Genomic DNA, 18209 nt, shown 5'->3' with positions numbered 1-18209 from the left:
AGGAGGAAGTGCTAGTGCTGGCCCAATGCCCTCTGTTGTATCCCCATTGACTAAGTTCAGTGTCGGGCGCATGGTAAGTGTTCAATAAATCCTTATCCAGTGGATTAATATAATGATTTATTGTCCACAGAGTCCTCTCACATATTTTTCTCATTTATATAACAGCCCCCTATGAGGTAGGTAGGCTAGACATTACTATTTCATCATTTCATTTTTCATGTAAGAAGAGTGAAATCTGGGGAGAAATTGATCTTCTCCTGTCACATCCATAGCAGGTGGTCTCTCAACTCCCATCCCCTGGCCTTCCAGTGGGCTCATTCAAACAGACTGGAAGGAGGGTCTGTGGGGTTACTCAGCCATCACGAGTAAACAGAAAGGTCTCCAGAAAGACAGAGGTGGCACACACGATCCCATTCTCCAGCTGAGGCACAGGCCTCTTGCCAAAGGCGCTTTTTTTGTATTTTTATTAACTTATTTATATTTGATTGTGCTGGGTCCTCATCGCTGCACTCTGGCTTTCTCTAGTTCTGGCAGGTGCGGACTACGCTCTAGTTGGGTGTGTCCACTTTTCATTGTGGTGACTTCTCTTGTTACAGAGCACAGACTCTAGAGCGCACGGGCTCAGTACTTGAGGTGGACAGGCTTAGTTCCTCTGAGGCACGTGGAAGCTTTCCAAACCAGGAATCAAGCCACGTTCCTTGCGTTGGCAGGCAGTTTCCTAAACACTGGGCCACCGGGGAAGTCCACTTTTTGGTATATTATGTGTGTCTTTCTAGTGTGACTCAACCTGCTTAACTTTTTTACATGGAACCAAATCCTCTCTCCAGGGGTCAGGAAAAGAAATCAAAGAAAGTAGGGGGAAAAGGAGTTCAGTTACGTAGAGATCTTCAGACAAAAACCTCACATTACACTCAAATACCCACCAACCTGCTCTGCTATCTGTGCACCCCGAGATGAGAATACATGCTTCTAGCAATGTAGTGAGCCCCAGCCAGTGTGACTGTTATGATGATGTCAAATAGCATCAGTCATCTCTGAAGATCCAATGAGTCTTCTGGGTGTTTTGTTCCAAGTATCAGTATGTATGTACTGAGCACTTCTTGAGCCCCTAACAGTCTGCTGGGCACACAGGAGGGAAGACAGAAAAACACAGAGGACTCAGACCCTTGCCTGGAGGAGCACATAGCATCCATTATGTTGGAAAGAATGTGATGTTATGACAAAACTAAGAGAGAAATCAAAGAATGTGTTATACGCTGCTGTTAATGCTGTGGGAGGTCAGGAGCGAGCTGTTTGGGCCAGAGGGCATAGAAAGTATCATGGAAAATGTGACTGTGTCTCGAGAGACAGCTACAGTTTTAAAAGGCTGTGTAGAGGGGGAACATTCCTGAGAAGGCAAGGAGTGTGGCATGAGTGTGGGAGAGGAAGGCGGTTCTGGGAAGAGGGAAGAGGCTGTGGCTGGCAGGTGGGGGTTATCGAGGTGTGGCCTGTGTGATCATTTCCCTTCCAGCCCCTCTGGCTTGTGCTCTCTTATCAAATGGGATGGTCAAGGTGATTATAACAATAAATAGTTTAAAAATAACAAACATCACAATAATCTCCTTCCTAGGGTGGTTGTTGATGAGTGAAGATAGCTTTTTTAAAGTGCTTGGTTTGAAAGTATGCTTAGTCTCTCAGTCGTGTCCAGCTCTTTGTGACCCCATGGACTGCAGCCCGCCAGGGTCCTCTGTCCATGGAGTTTTTCAGGCAAGAATACTGGAGTGGGTTGCTATTTCCTCCTCCGGGGATCTTCCCAACTGAGAGGGAACCTGAGTCTCCTACACTGCAGGCAGATTCTTTACCCCCTGAGCCATTGAGGAACTAGTAGCTATTGTCATTCAACATTCCTGGAACTTCTGCTATATGGCAGGCAGGTAGTAGGGGTGAAAGATGAGATCCTTTCTCTCTCAGAGATCTCCCAGAACAGAGAGGGAGAAAGCCAGGTATCCCAAACACAGCACCATTGCAGCTGCTAAGTATACAATAGAGAAAACCACTATGAGACTCAAGAACAGATTGCCTGTAAGCCTGCCTGGAGGTAGCCTGGAAAGACTTTGCAGAGGAGGTGATGGCAGTAGAATCCAAACTGAGGAGTTTCTCAAATGAAGAGGGCTTCCCTGATAGCTCAGTTGGTAAAGAATCTGCCTGCAATACAGGAGACCCCAGTTCGATTCCTAGGTCAGGAAGATCAGCTGGAGAAGGGATAGGCTGCCCACTCCAGTATTCTTGGGCTTCCCTTGTGGCTCAGCTGGTAAAGAATCTGCCTGCCATGTGGGAGACTTGGGTTCGATCCCTGGGTTGGGAAGATTCCCCTGGAGAAGGGAAAGGTTACCCACTCCAGTATTCTGGCCTGGAGAATTCCATGGACTGTATAATCCATGGGTTTGCAAAGAATCGGACGCAACTGAGTGACTTCGCTTTCACTTTTCACTTTCAAATGAAGAGGGGAGAAAAGAGAAGGGTGACAGAGTTAGAGGAACCATGAAGTACTAGAAGTTCTCAAGTACTTCTAAAGTACTAGTACTAGTAGACAACAGGAGCGGAGGGTGTGGAGCACGAGGAGAACTCAGATTAGAGAGTTAAGCCAGGGAAGGATCTGGACAGGCCTTGGGTGCCAGACTAAGGAGGTAGGATTCGGTAAAACACCAGGAGTAATTAAAAGGAAGGGACATGACATGTGGAGGCATGTGGATCTGATTGTGTGGTCCCCTTACCTCCCTGGGCCTTGTTTCCACATCTGGAGGGAAGGAAGACTGTGAGAACCAATCCCTGTCTTGTCCTGAGAACCAAGGAGCATCACACCGCCAAGCCTCCTCTCCCATCCTCCGCCTGGCCCGCAGAACTTATGCAATCACCAGGCCAGTTGCAGCACTGCAGAGAGGGACAGGTTAATGGACATAGCTGAAATGTTAACTAACTTATTAGACAAATATCTATCAAGCACCTACTATATGCAGCCAAGGTGGCACTAGCGATAAAGAATCTACCTGCCAATGTAGGAGACGTAAGAGACTCAGATTTGATCCCTGGGTTGGGAAAATTCCCCTGGAGGAAGAAATAGCAACCCACTCCAGTATTCTTGCCTAGGAAATCTCATGGACAGAAGAGCCTGGTGGGCTACAGTTCATAGGGTCACAAAGAGTCAGACACTACTAAAGCCACTTAGCATGCACCATATGCAGGCACTCGTGAACAGCGGAAGATGCCAAAGTTAGACTCTTGGAAAATGGTAGGAACTGTTGTAGGAAAAATGAGGCGTGAGAGGATGGTCATATCCTAGGTCTGGGGTAGGTCCCTGGGATGGGCCACCAAGTGAGAGTCCTTGGCTTTGCCCAGGAAGGAATTCAAGAGTGAGCTGAAGTAGAGTAAGAACGGATTTATTCAGGGAGGTACACATTCCATAGACAGAAGGTGGTCTCGTAAAGTGAGAGGTCCCAGGGTGTGCGGTGGTTAGTCTTTATGGGCTGAGTAGTTTCACAGCCTAATGGGGGCGAGGGGGAACATTCTATCTTGGAGAAAGGGCAAGGATTTCTGGGAATTAGGGCACCACTCGCTTTTTGGCCTTTTGTGTTTGGCATAGGAACTGTCCCCACCTGTGGTGTGTCATATAGCGTGTGCTAATAGATTAAAGTGAGCGCATAATTGAGGTTCAAAGTCCACTGGAAGCTGAGCCTTCCACCATCTTGAATCTAGTGGTTCTAACCCGTTTTTGTGGTATCCTGTTCTTAATGATTGTGTCATTCTTGTAATGGTTGTGCCCAGCCCTCTTCCTTCTGTCTCAGGACCTGCAGAGTCCAATCTGGTGGCCCCTCTCTTGCAGCTCAGGCACCATGTCTTCTGGGGAGAATGGAAATTGTTCATGTGCAAGGGCATGCACCCTGGAGTGGGGTGGGGTGGGGTGTGGCTTGGAGTAAGGCACTGTCCTTAGCCCTCCTTCCTGCTGGTAGAAGTCTGTCTCACCCATAAGCCTTCCTGTTAAGACTTGAAATGGAAATTTCAGGACTTGAAATGGGAGCAGGCATGTACTGAGTCAGCATGCAGAGACCTAGCAGGATGGACTGGGAACCCTAGGGCAGCCTCCCACGAGCCACGTTTGCTTGAATAGTTTGTAGAAGTTTGGGTAAATACAAATTCTCGTGTTCCAGGGCCATACAAATCCCACTCCACAAATGCTTCAAAACCAGCCTTCAGGGCATCGTCCCATGTAAAGGAATGTTTTCTTTGTCAAATTTTTTAATCCTACTGTTCTTTATGTGGCCTACTCCCCTACATTCCCACAGATTCCTAGGGAGCCTTCTTTCTGGTCTGATACAGATTTATCCCACTGGAACCAGGTCAGGCGCCAGAACAATTGGAAAATATTGGGCTGGAGTGGTTTCTAACAATCACCCAAAGACAAAGGCTAGCCATGTGTGGGGCTGGTGTCAGAACTAGGTCCAAAGTCAGGGACAGAAACTGCCCATGGCTGCTTCTGGGGGCTGCTGACTGAGATACCCAGCCCAGATTCTCCGTTGGTCCTAGGAGCTGGCCTGTCTGACCCCTGACACTTCTTGCCCACCACATGACTCCCCCTGGGTGTCCTTAAGAGGGGTCCTCGATCATCCCAGGCCAACCTCCTCAGGTGCCTGAGGTCTCCTCACCCTGCTGCCTGGGGTCCACTTGTGACCCCTAGTATTACACTATTTATTTCACATAGTTATTGTAAAGTTTAAATTAGATAATACATGTAAACCATAGAGTAGAAGATCAGTAACTGTTAGACCTGTTCTTTCCTTTTTTTTGAGTAGTCTGACATGAGAACAGTCAACCAATAAAAATTGATTTAAAAAATTTCATACTGAGTATAAGCTGTTGATGAAAAAAAAAAATACACAACCTTAAAGTCAAGAATCATGTTTTATTCAGCAGACATTCTGAGAACTTAAGCTTAGAAGGCAGATTTCTCAGATAGCTCTGAAGGACTGTTCCAAAAAGGTAAAGGAGGAGCCAGAATATGTATAGGAGTTTTTACAAAAAAAAAAAACCCAAACAGGTAGTCAGAACATCAAAAGATTATTGTTAATTAAAGAAAACCAGACATCTCAAGTTAATTAATTTAGTGTCTTTTTTTTTTTTTTTTTTTGTAGGGGAAGAAGCAAGAGTCTGGGTTCATTGAAATTATTCCCAGTGCTGGGAAAGATTGAAGGCAGGTGGAGAAGGGGACGACAGAAGATGAGAGGGTTGGATGGCATCACCAACTTGATGGACATGAGTTTGAGCAAGCTCCAGGAGTTGGTGGTGGACAGGGAAGCCTGGCGTGCTGCAGTCCATGGGGTCACAGAGTCGGACACAAGTGAGCAACTGAACTGAACTGAACAGAGGCACCTTAACTATCTAGAGTCAGTATCCTACTTTTCTCCACCCTGAATCCCCTCAGAGTGTACAGTTGGGGGCAGCTATGGTGACTGATGGCCTGGTAGCTGCAATATCCTTTGTTTATTAATATAGCAGGTGACATTCTTTGTCCACATTATTAATAAGGACAGAGAGGAATAAAATAGACAATTAAGGAGTTAATCCTACTAGGAGATTGTAAGTAGAAAAAATATGGGTGACCCCTGTAAATTAATGATTACTCAAGAAGTCAGGTTTGTGGGACTTACCTGTGGTCCAGTGGCTAAGACTTTGAGCTCCCAATGCAGGCAGTCCCAGTTTGATCCCTGGTCAGGGAACTAGATCCCACACGCCACAGTTAAGAGTTTGAATGCCGAAACTAAAACTCCCACATGCTGCAATGAAGATCGAAGATCAAGTATGCCAAAACTAAGACCAGGAACAGCCAAATAAATATATTAGTTAAAAAAAAAAAAAAAAGCAGGTTTGCTTAACCACAAAACCAAGCAGGCTTGCTGGGCAACAAAACCATGCAACAAAAGCATGAGACGTGCCCCCAAATAGTAAAAGACTTGTGGGATAAGACCAACATCCTGGCCAGTGAATTCAGTGTTACTGATCCCTAGGACATGCTCTCTGCACATGTAAAAGCAATAGTTTATGGAAAGTGACATTTCAAAATGAAAGACACTCATTGTACCGAGACCTGAAATAACTTTTCCATAATGCCTTGACAGTTCTGACTTGGCCACATAGAGACCAAAAAACCCTGCCCAACCTGAAGGGCAGCTAATGATGGTAGCATGACGTCTACTCAAGAATGAAAAAGAAGGTGATCTCCCCATCCCCACTTTTCCTTTGATTATAAAACTCTAGCCTACTAAGTTCTCAGGGCAGCGCCCTTTTGCCTACCCATTTGTAAGCCTTGTAAGTTGTCTTTTTCTAATAAATCACTTCTTATTTATCACTATGCCTCTCACTGAATTCTTTCTGTGGTGAGACAAAAAAAAACCCCTGAGCTCCTTGGAAACCCCCCGACCCCCACTGAAACACAATTTACCCATCTTACTACTATATGCCTAGTGCTGTGTTAAGCACCATGTCTGTGTGCCTGCTAAGTTGCTTCAGTCGTGTCTGACTTCTTGTGACCCCCTGTACTGTAGACCACCATGCTCCTCTGTCCATGGAATTCTCCAGGCAAGAATAATGGAGTGCGTTGCCATGCTCTCCTCCAGGGGATCTTCCCAACCCAGGGATCAAACACATGTCTCTTACATCTCCTGCACTGGCAGGTAGGTTCTTTACCACTAATGCCATGAAAAATATATGAAAGGTTTCTACTTTGAATCCATCAGCTAAATAATCATAAAATAGGTGTTACGGGCTTACTCTCTGTCCAGTATCATGGTAAGAACCGTGACAAATTACAGCATGTATGACACATTGCACCATCCCTTCCTGTGAGACTTTTACTCCAGTGAGATGATATATACATAGAAAAAGTTGAATAGGAAAGTAAGACCTAACAATACAGAAAGGACAAATATAAGAATCACAGGCTGTGCACACAGTCCGCTGCTAAATGGGGTAGAAGATCTAGCAGAGCAGAGGAGCTCTCAGGCTAGACATTTGAAAATCAGGAAGCTACATGGAGAAGACAAGCGGCCTGGAGGTCCCCAGGTATATAACTGGGGTTTTGGTTGTTTTAGTTCTGGTCAAGAGAAGAGGCTAAAACATGTAACGTGGACCACACTGCAGAAAAGGTGAAACACCTGATGGATCAAGAGCTGTGAGGTCTGTTGATTGTGTGATACTGGCCACTTGGCCCCTTCATTTCTGAGCAATCGGGTGCAAGTGACTTCACTTCCCTAAGTCTCTTTTGTTGCAACAGGAATAACAGCAGTTTCTACCTCATGGAAACAGTGACAGACTTTATTTTCTTAGGCTCAAAAATGACTGCACATGGTGACTGTAGTCATGAAACCAAAAAGCACTTGCTCCTTGGAAGAAAAGCTATGACAAACCTAGACAGCATATCAAAAAGCAGAGACACCACTTTGCCAACAAAGGTCCATCTAGTCAAAGCTATGGTTTTCCAGTGGTCGTGTATGGATGTCTAAGTTGGACTATAAAGAAAGCTGAGTGCCGAGGAATTGATGCTTTTGAACTGTGGTGTTGGAGAAGACTCTTGAGGGTCCCTTGGACTGCAAGGACATCAAACCAGTCAATCCTGAAGGAAACCAGTTCTGATTATTCATTGGAAAGACTGATGCTGAAGCTATAGCACCAATACTTTGGCCACCTGATGCAAAGAACTGACTCATTGGAAAAGACCCTGATGCTGGGAAAAATTGAAGGCAGGAGGAGAAGGGGCCAATAGAGGATAAGATGGTTGGATGGCATCACTGACTCGATGGACATGAATTTGAGCAAGCTCTGGGAGTTGGTGATGGACAGGGAAGCCTGGTGTGCTACAGTCCATGGGGTCACAAAGAGTCAGACACAACTGAGCAACTGAACTGAACTGATCTACCCCAATGGAGTTGTAAAGATTAAAAAGTATATTTTCATATATATCAATTAACATAGAAACAGGCACTTACGTGTTAATATAAGTAAGATTTATTATAAAAACATAAGGAGAAGTTATGGTATTATTTGGGGGAAATATATCCTAAGCCTGGGAAGTTATCTTGTTTGCCAGGAAAGACGTGATAACTGCTACAGTGTGTGAACTAGAATTTTTAATTTATGTTTAAACTTACTGGTTATTTATTTTTTGGCCACACCATGCAGTTTGCAGGATCTTAGTTCCCCAATGTTGACTCATTAAGTTGTGTTCAGCTCTTTGCGACCCATGGACTGCAGCATGCCAGGCTTCCCTGTCCTTCACTATCTCCTTGAGTTTGCTCAAACTCATATCAGTTGAATCGGTGATGCCATCCAACCATCTCATCCTCTGTCACCCCCTTCTCCTTCTGCCATAAATCTTTCCCAGCATCAGGGTCTTTTTCAATGAGTCAGCTCTTCACAGCAGGTGGCCAAAGTATTGGAGCTTCAGCTTCAGCATCAGTCCTTCCAATGAATATTCAGGGTTGATTTCCTTTGTGATTGACTGGTTTGATCTCCTTGCAGTCCAAGGGACTCTCAAGAGTCTTCTCCAGCACCACAATTCGAAACTACCAATTCTTCTGCACTCAGCCTTCTTTGTGGTCCAACTCTCACATCCATACACGACTACCGGAAAAACCATAGTTTTGTCGGACCTTGTTGACAAAGTGGGCCTTTGTCAGCAAAACGATGCCTCTGCTTTTTAATATACTATCTAGGTTGGTCAAGGCTTTTCCTCCAAGGAGCAGGGACGCTCAAAGTCCTAACCACTGGACCTCCAGGGGATTCCTTGAATTCGAATTTTTAAAAATATTTTTCATATTTTATTTGCTCATTTATTTGATTTGGAAAACTCAAACTCCAACCACTCAAGAAAGGAAAGCTCTTGAGTGTTTCCTTTATCTCAAAACCCTTTTTCCTCCCATCTACCACAAGAGACAGTCCTCTAAAGATTCTGAGTAAATACACACGTGTATCCTAGGCCTGTAAGATGGGGCCACACAGGGCTTGCCTACCCTCTCAACCCATCTAGTTGCCACCTGGGAACTGGTTTTGGGGGTGTGGATTATAGTTCTTCTATTTCTTTTCCTGGTAAGACTAAGCAGAGGGGCTCAAAGAAATCCAGACTATTGTCTCCTGTCCATAAGGGGGAATGAATTTAGCAGGAAAACTTGAAATACACATTCCACTCAACCTGTTCCTTGAACAAACCCTCCACTGTGATGGCTAACAGGCCCTAACACTGGCTGATCGCCAGCCCTCTGCCTATTCCCGCTCTGGTGGGTGTATTAATGAGGAGGGCCAAAAGGCGGCTGGAACAGAGAAGGGAGAAAAAGAGTGAGGAGGAGTAAGAGAATGTAAAGATTGAACCTTTTGTCTATGAATAACTGAGAGTCAACTCTATTTGCAAATTGATGTTGATAATGTTTTGGGCGAGTTGGACCTCAGGAGACTGCATTCTAGTTTTTTCATAGAAACCATGGGGTCAAAAGCCAAGCCTGCCAGGTGCTTTTCTAAATGGCAACTGCTGCTATCATTACCCACAGGAAGGTGTTTCAAGGGGACAGTAACCCCGTGCCGTCCTTTGGCCATGTTGTTATGAGTAGGGAAAGGCTCTGGGACTAGGGCCCATGTAGCCTCAAAGGACAATGGTCTTCTACCAATTAGGTCTGCCAACACAGGGAGCAAGTGGCTTAAAGTGGGAACAAGTGGCCTTTGGCTTAAAGCCCTGAATTTCGAAGCCTTGGAAAGGTACTTTGCAGCTTCCTTCAGTTTTTCTTTCAATCCTGTTTGATAAACTTCCATGGGACTTAAGGTCAGGGCAGGGATGCTATTTACAGCAGGTAGAGACTCACCATCTCTTTGCCATGTTGGCACAGCGCTTCTATTGTGAGTGAACCAGAAGGCTGGGTCACATTCATTTTGCACCCATGGGAGTGGCAAGTTGGGTCTATCTGAACACTCAATCTGCAAATCCACTAAGGAGTTGTTTATTTCTTTAGTCTGTGGTGTCACCTCATTCATCCAGGAAGAGGCATTGGGGTTTTGCAGGAGATAGTCTGGGACTCTATTTAAGCTATGTGACCCTGGCAAATCACCAAATGACTCTGAACTTCAGTTTCTTCCTCTAGGAGGAAAAGGGGAAAAATGCTTCTGCTCAGAATTCTTGGGAGGAATATACAAGATCACAGTTCTTAGGCTGTTTTCTCATAGGACCTAACCAGTAACAGTTGGTAACATTGTCCCACATCACATACCAAATAGTACAATATCTGTGGCCTCTTGACAAGGGGAGCTCACCCCTTCTGAAGTTGAGAGACCCTGGGCAGGAGCTACTGTAAAACCTACTCTTGAATTTTGTTGTTCCTTATTGTGCTTCATAGCTTCCCAGGTGACTCAGTAGTTAGGAATCTACCTGCCAATGCAGGAGAGGTGGGTTTGATCCCTGGATTGGGAAGATCCCCTGGAGAAAGAAATGGCACCCCACTCCAGTATTCTTGCCTGGGAAACCCCATGGACAGAGGAGCCTGGTGGGCTGCAGTCCATGGGGTCTCAAAGAGTCAGACACGATTTAGTGACTACACAACAACAGCAGCAAATTATTCCCATATCAAGGGGACTCCCAATATTTGAAGTCTATGGGACTTTCTCCTTGAAGGAAGTAAAAACAGTTTTCTGCCTCTGAAAAAGAACAGCTCAAATTCAAGGCAAATGAAACCATGGAAAGCAACAAAATGCCACAGGGACCATCTGGCTACTCCAAAGGTCAAACTGTGAAAATTGGGATAAAATAGCATTTTCCTCAGGCAGGAGGAACACGAAGTCAAACAGAGCTTATGAAACCCAGAATGAAGAGTAATCATTCTAGCCAGTTCTTCCATTGATTCTTGAAGAGCCTGGATGCAGAGTAAACTTGTGAGAAGCGAGTGGGGCTTGAGCAGGTGGACAAGGTTTGAGAGACGAGGGCCTTCAGCCTGACTGACCATTAGGAGATGCTGCTCAAGAGAGACAGTGGTTCAGGGCTGGCAGCGAGGAGGGCTCCCATTTCACAGCCTTAACCTCAATTATTATTTAATTCTTCTAGTCATTTGGCTTTTGATAGTTGAGGACTCCAGCCAAGAAGAGGCAGAGGAAATGGAACAGAGTGTGTTGCAGAGAAATGTGCAGTAAGATGTCATTGTCTACTAGGTCACAGAGGGGCCAGGTCAGGAGCTGCTTTTGCTCAGAAGACAGTGTCAGATGAGAGAGTCAGGGCTCCTCGGACTTTCCCCAGTGCTCTCCCACTCCCTGAGGTGCTGGTGAGGAGGCAGCCCCTCCTCCGGACTGGCTCCCCTTGGCCAGACATCTGTTCTCCCAGGGCAGCCAACAGAGATGCGCTCACTTCCAGAACCTAAGTGACGGTTCTGACCCCATCTTGCCAGCTATTGCTGGAGTTGGACAGTTGAAGCCAAGCAGGGAATCATGCTGGCATGGGGCCAGCCTCATATCAGGCAATTCTGCTGACTCAACTCCCTCTTCTTCAAAGCAAGCCCTGGGAGCTGGCATGCGGGAAGCAGCACTGAAGACTCTGAGGGCTGATGGCACGGGCCACCTGGCAGGGACTGGCCAAGGCAGGTGGGGTGACAGGGAGGAGCCATCGCCCATCTGCTACCCCCGTCCCACCTTCCAATAACTGCATGGGGGACAGAAGTGCATGCTTGCCCAAGAATTTCAGGGCTTCCTTCACAAGTAGAAACAAGCATCTTATAGGAGGGAATGTTGCAACACAAGAAATAAATACTCTGCATGAGAAAAATGGATCACTTGAATAATCCTCAAAAATTATGCTGGCCATTTGGTAGCACTTAGTGGTTTTAAAAAAAAAGCCACATGTTAGGGTTGGAAAATAAGTTCAGAGAGGGATAAAGAATAATACATATATGGCCCACATAATCACCTCGTCCCCACTATGAGGTAATATTCACAGATGTTAAGGAAGACAGTCACTTGATTAGATAATATATAATACAAAAAGTCCAAAATGAAAAGTGAAATCTCTTATCCCCTTACGCAACCCTCTCCCAAGGGCACCCCTTACAAGAGTTTATTATGTTTTTCTCCAAGAGGAAAAAAGTTGATGCATATTCTATATACCGGTTTGTGCTTAAATATTATTAACACTCCAAAATAGCTTGAGGATTACTCAACCCTGTGGGTCAGCAGCCGCACTGTGCTTTGTGGAGCCCAGAGCACACAATGTGGGTGGTGCCCACTAGGGTTATGCTGCGTGGTAAGAGTCTGAGGAGGCCTTACAAATAGCTGTGAAAAGAAGAGAAGCGAAAAGCAAAGGAGAAAAGGAAAGATATAAGCATCTGAATGCAGAGTTCCAAAGAATAGCAAGAAGAGATAAGAAAGCCTTCCTCAGCGACCAATGCAAAGAAATAGAGGAAAACAACAGAATGGGAAAGACTAGAGATCTCTTCAAGAAAATTAGAGATACCAAGGGAACATTTCATGCAAAGATGGGCTCGATAAAGGACAGAAATGGTATGGATCTAACAGAAGCAGAAGATATTAAGAAGAGGTGGCAAGAATACACAGAAGAACTGTACAAAAAAGATCTTCATGACCAAGACAATCACAATAGTGTGATCACTCACCTAGAGCCTGACATCCTGGAATGTGAAGTCAAGTGGGCCTTAGAAAGCATCACTACAAACAAAGCTAGTGGAGGTGATGGAATTCCAGTTGAACTCTTTCAAATCCTGAAAGATGATGCTGTGAAAGTGCTACACTCAATATGCCAGCAAATTTGGAAAACTCAGCAGTGGCCACAGGACTGGAAAAGTCAGTTTTCATTCCAATCCCAAAGAAAGGCAATGCCAAAGAATGCTCAAACTACCACACAATTGCACTCATCTCACATGCTAGTAAAGTAATGCTCAAAATTCTCCAAGCCAGGCTTCAGCAGTACATGAACCGTGAACTTCCAGATGTCCAAGCTGGATTTAGAAAAGGCAGAGGAACCAGAGACCAAATTGCCAACATCCGCTGGATCATCAAAAAAGCAAGAGAGTTCCAGAGAAACATCTATTTCTGCTTTCTTGACTATGCCAAAGCCTTTTAACTGTGTGGATCACAATAAACTGTGGAAAATTCTTCAAGAGATGGGAATACCAGACCACCTGACCTGCCTCTTGAGAAATCTGTATGCAGGTCAGGAAGCAACAGTTAGAACTGGACATGGAACAGCAAACTGGTTCCAAATAGGAAAAGGAGTGTGTCAAGGCTGTATATTGTCACCCTGCTTATTTAACTTATATGCAGAGTATATCATGAGAAACGCTGGGCTGGAAGAAGCACAAGCTGGAATCAAGATTGCCGGGAGAAATATCAATAACCTCAGATATGCAGATGACACCACCCTTATGGCAGAAAGTGAAGAGGAACTAAAAAGCCTCGTGATGAAACTCAAAGAGGAGAGTGAAAAGCTTGGCTTAAAGCTCAACATTCAAAAAACGAAGATCATGGCATCTGGTCCCATCACTTCATGGGAAATAGATGGGGAAACAGTGAAAACAGTGCCAGACTTTATTTGGGGGGCTCCAAAATCACTGCAGATGGTGACTGCAGCCATGAAATTAAAAGACGCTTACTCCTTGGAAGGAAAGTTATGACCAACCTAGATAGCATATTCAAAAGCAGAGACATTACTTTGTCAACAAAGGTCCGTCTAGTCAAGGCTATGGTTTTTCCAGTGGTCATGTATGGATGTGAGAGTTGGACTCTGAAGAAAGCTGAGCGCCAAAGAATTGATGCTTTTGAACTGTGGTGTTGGAGAAGACTCTTGAGAGTCCCTTGGACTGCAAGGAGATCCAACCAGTCCTTTCTGAAGGAGATCAGCCCTGGGATTTCTTTGGAAGGAATGATGCTAAAGCTGAAACTCCAGTACTTTGGCCACCTCATGCGAAGAGTTGACTCATTGGAAAACTCTGATGCTGGGAGGGATTGGGGGCAGGAGGAGAAGGGGACGACAGAGGATGAGATGGCTGGATGGCATCACCAACTTGATGGACATGAGTTTGAGTGAACTCCGGGAGTTGGTGATGGACAGGGAGGCCTGGCGTGCTGCGATTCATGGGGTCGCAGAGTCAGAGACGACTGAGTGACTGAACTGAACTGAAGAGTGTTGTTTCCGCTTCAGGATATCCTAATGCTCTTTCCAGATCAATACAGATTTTTCTCTCTTTTAAGTCTGACTTCACAGATCCCGTGATTTGGATGTACCATAATTTACTCAACCAGTCCCTGTGGATGAGCAATGTGTTCTTTTCCTCCCCCGGGTACAAAAATGCTCTAATTAATATCCTTTTGCAGGTATCTTGGTAAACATTTGTGAGTGTTCACAGAAGAAATGCTTATTGCAGGATTCCGAAGTCCATGAGCACATGCATTTTAGTTCTATAGATATTATCTACTCAGTGGTAACAGCTACTCCTAGGAACACAAGGGTTCCCCTGATTTAATTACCTCCTGAGATAAGGTGAAAGGGATCAACCTGACATTGGAACAGGATCCCCTTATTACTACATGCAGTATTGAATGTGTGTGTGCACAGATTGGGTGGATAAGAGGGAGGTGGATTGGATGAGAGAGAAAAATAAAAGAAATTCTGTGGAATTTAAGAAGGGCTGTCATCCTAACCACTGATAAGGAAAAAGGTGGACAAAAGAGTTATAAAGGCTGCATTTATAGTATTGCTCTATCTCAGCTAGAGCCTGGGAGTAGCCCAGAAACAAAGTGACAGTCCCCGCTGGGCTCTGGGCTTTGAGGCGCCATTGTTCCATGTAGCTTCAGTTACTTACTGCAGCTGCTCTAACGACTCATATGATCACTCACAGTTCTGGGGGGTCCCTGGGTGCTCAGCTGGGTGGTTCTCAGGTGGGCTTTCCCAGGTAGTTTCAGTCACTTGCATGGGCTATTATTTTGACTGGAATTGCCCAAAAGAATTTGTCATTCCCCCTCCACCCCCAGCTTTCAGTTGCTGTCTCTCTTCCTAAAGAGAATAGGATGGAGGCTTGGCTATTTATCTCGGGGTCAAATTGACTTAAAGGAAAAGAATTTATTGATTCAGGTAACTGAAATGTCTAGGAGTATTTCGGCAACTAGCTCTAGTTGCTAAAAGAATGTCATTAGGAACTTGTTTCTCTCTCTCTCTCAAATTCACTTTCTCTTCTTGACTTCTTTTTTAATAATGCCCCTAAGAGCTTCAGGCTTAAGATCAGCAACCCAGGACTTTCATTGCAGTCCAGTGGTTAAGATTTCACCTTCCACTGCAGTGGACACGAGTTCGATCCCTGGTCAGGAAACTAACAGCCCACATGTCGCATGGTGTGGCCAAAAGTAAAAAAAAAGAAATAGCAACCCTGGGAGAAAGAAACCCTCTTTGTCACATTAGCTTCAGCACCATTCTGAAGTTGTTTATTGGACTGGTATGAGTCACAGGCATGTCCTGTGGGGAGAGAACAAATCATTCCACCCAGGGAAGGGAATACACTGGCCGAGTCAGTGGCTCTCAAGAGGGAACCAGACTCACCAAAATCCTATGAACTGAGATGGATGGTGAGGCGAGGTGGTTCCTTAAAAGTGGAAAAAGGGAGACAGTGGACCTGACTGATTCCAGTCGCCAACCCAGGGAGGGAGTCGCTTCCACACCACCTCTGTAAACACTTAGAAATGATCCGTGAGAGGAAGCTTGCTCACTGCCTTTGATAGTAGTCTGTTCCACTATCAGTCAGCTTTACGTAAGTCATCATACAGTAAAATAAATGCTAACACTGTCAGTGGCTCCTGTGTGTCAGGCACTGGGTATGTACTTTACAGTCATTTTTCAATTTCTTTTCATAATTCCTGGGAAATGATTTCCCACTGTTAACTTCACTTTATAGAGGAGGAAATTAAAGTTAATAATGTCTACCCGTAAGGTTGCCAACACTCAGTGAAAAAGCAGACATATGAACAATAATAGTTATTATTGACTGTGATAATTATCTAAGAGTCTTTTCATCATGTGAATAAAAATGCATTTTGACCTAAAAATAAATAAAGTTAAAAGATACTAAGTAACTCAAGTGTTTCAAGGCACAGGGTGCATTAAGGGGCTTGCCCAGGGCATCTGAACTGATAATAGTGAGCTAGTGCTCAAGAAATATTAGATAGTTGAATGGATAAATGGATGTGAAACTAACCGGACAAAATCTTTGTGGTAAACCTCTGCAGTCTGAAGGCTTGCAACCCTGTGATTTTTAATTCCTCGATTGTACTTTGGCCTCTTGGAGTTATTTGGCTCAGCTCTTTGGCTCTTCAAATAACTATACAGGTATGATAAAACCTCTAAGACTTGAGTCTTATCGGGGAAGCATCCCTAGCGCCTTCTTCCATTCTGCATGTCAAATAGTTTGTAGAGATGTCACCAGATGCCCTTTCCTGGGCAGGGTCAATGTCCCTCTTAATATGTGCTTGAAATGGGGTTCAAATGGGTCCAACCTGCTCCAAATGGGGTCTGACTGATGTGGGGTACTATGGCACCTCGTCTCTGGCTCCTACACCTCTGTGAGCAGAACCTCAGACTATAAGCAAATCTTAAGGAGCCACTGACAACATAAGCTTGGAATCCTCTTCCATCCTAAATTCCATTCCTCATTCCATTCTTCACCTATGCTTCTGCTGAGTCTGCCCCAGTTGTAACAGGGCACGTAATTTTTGCAGCCTGGGGGCAAGGCCTTTCTTTGTCCTTGGTAAAGTTCACCCGGTTTATTTATTGTCCCAGACATTACTGGAGATTTTCCTTCTGTCATTCTACATCTCCCTTCTCTTTCCCAGATTGAGTTCTCTTCAAATTTGACAAGCCTGCATTTAACCAAGTCAGAAGTAAAAGACAGACTTGTCAAAACAGAGGCATGAATAGCAAATGCCACCGGAGGCCTTCTTATGGACTTCCTGACCTGTTAACAAATCCCACCAACTGTCACTCCTCCTTCAGTTTTCTGCCTTTTCTACAAGAGTTTACGAGAGATTCTGTCATATACTGTAGTGAACTCCTGACGAACCATGTCCAAGGAGCCAGTACTCCATTGCAATATCTCAAGAGGAAAAGCGGTTAGTTTCACATCGATTTATCCATTCAACTATCTAATACTTCTTGAGCACTAGCTCACTATTTATCAGTGCAGATGTCCTGGGCAAGCTACTTAACACACCCATGCCTTAATTTTCTAGTCTGTAAAATGGGGATAATAATCTCATGAGTTTATGTAGATATTAAATGAGATAACAAGCCAAGAGACTAGAATAGCTCCTGGAACATGATAAATGCTCAGTAAAGATAAAATACAGAACACTGTCATGAACCTGTTAATGCTGGTTTCCCTCCCTTCCTGGTTCCTGGGTCAAATCCATCCACTTCCACGTCTATATTTTGTCCTTCTTCGACCCTCTCAGTTTCCTCGCTGGTTCAGATGAGGATCCGGTGCCTTCTCTTTTTCTCCCTCGCTTCGGTCCTGTCACCTAGGTGTCATTCTGAGGCCCTCCTGTCATCTCTCCTGCCAGGTTGTCAAGTCCTTCCTGGCAGGTGCCTGCCTCGGCCCATCTGAAGGCTCATGACAGCTGCCTCCCAGAGAGGGCTTTGCAGTCTCCCGCTGTTGGCCAGTCGGCAACAGTGCCCTGAGGTGTTTGCCTCACTTCCTTGAGATTCTTAACGGGACCACAGCTCCAGTCCTTTCTCCCTTTATGTGAACTTTGACATTCGGACTGAGGATTTCCCTACAAAGACCCCATGGACTGTAGCCAGCCAGGCTCCTCTGTCCATGGAGTGAGTATCCATTCTCTATTCCAGGGGATCTTCCCGACCCAGGGATCACACCTAGGTCTCCCAAATCACAGGCAGATTCTTTGCCATCTGAGCCCACCAGGGAAGCCCAAAGATATCTCACATAAATGGATTGGAAGTCTGACTAGTCCACCCAAGTCTCTCTCAGAAAGAGGGGCCCCAGCTCCCTGACAGACTGTGGGAAGAGAGCTGGCAGTCAGACAATCTTCTTATCATTCCCAAGTGCTCTGACAGGGCAGAGGATTGGGCCCCAGTCTCCTAGCCTCCCAGGCTCAGTTCTCTTGGCCTCTCTCCTGACAGGCTACTTCTCATCTCAGAA

The sequence above is a fragment of the Bos indicus x Bos taurus genome, chromosome 3 (genome assembly GCF_003369695.1).
Source record: "Bos indicus x Bos taurus breed Angus x Brahman F1 hybrid chromosome 3, Bos_hybrid_MaternalHap_v2.0, whole genome shotgun sequence".
NCBI classification, from domain to species: domain Eukaryota; kingdom Metazoa; phylum Chordata; class Mammalia; order Artiodactyla; family Bovidae; genus Bos; species Bos indicus x Bos taurus.
The sequence above is the reverse complement of the archived record's forward strand: the minus strand, read 5'-3'. Positions refer to the sequence as shown.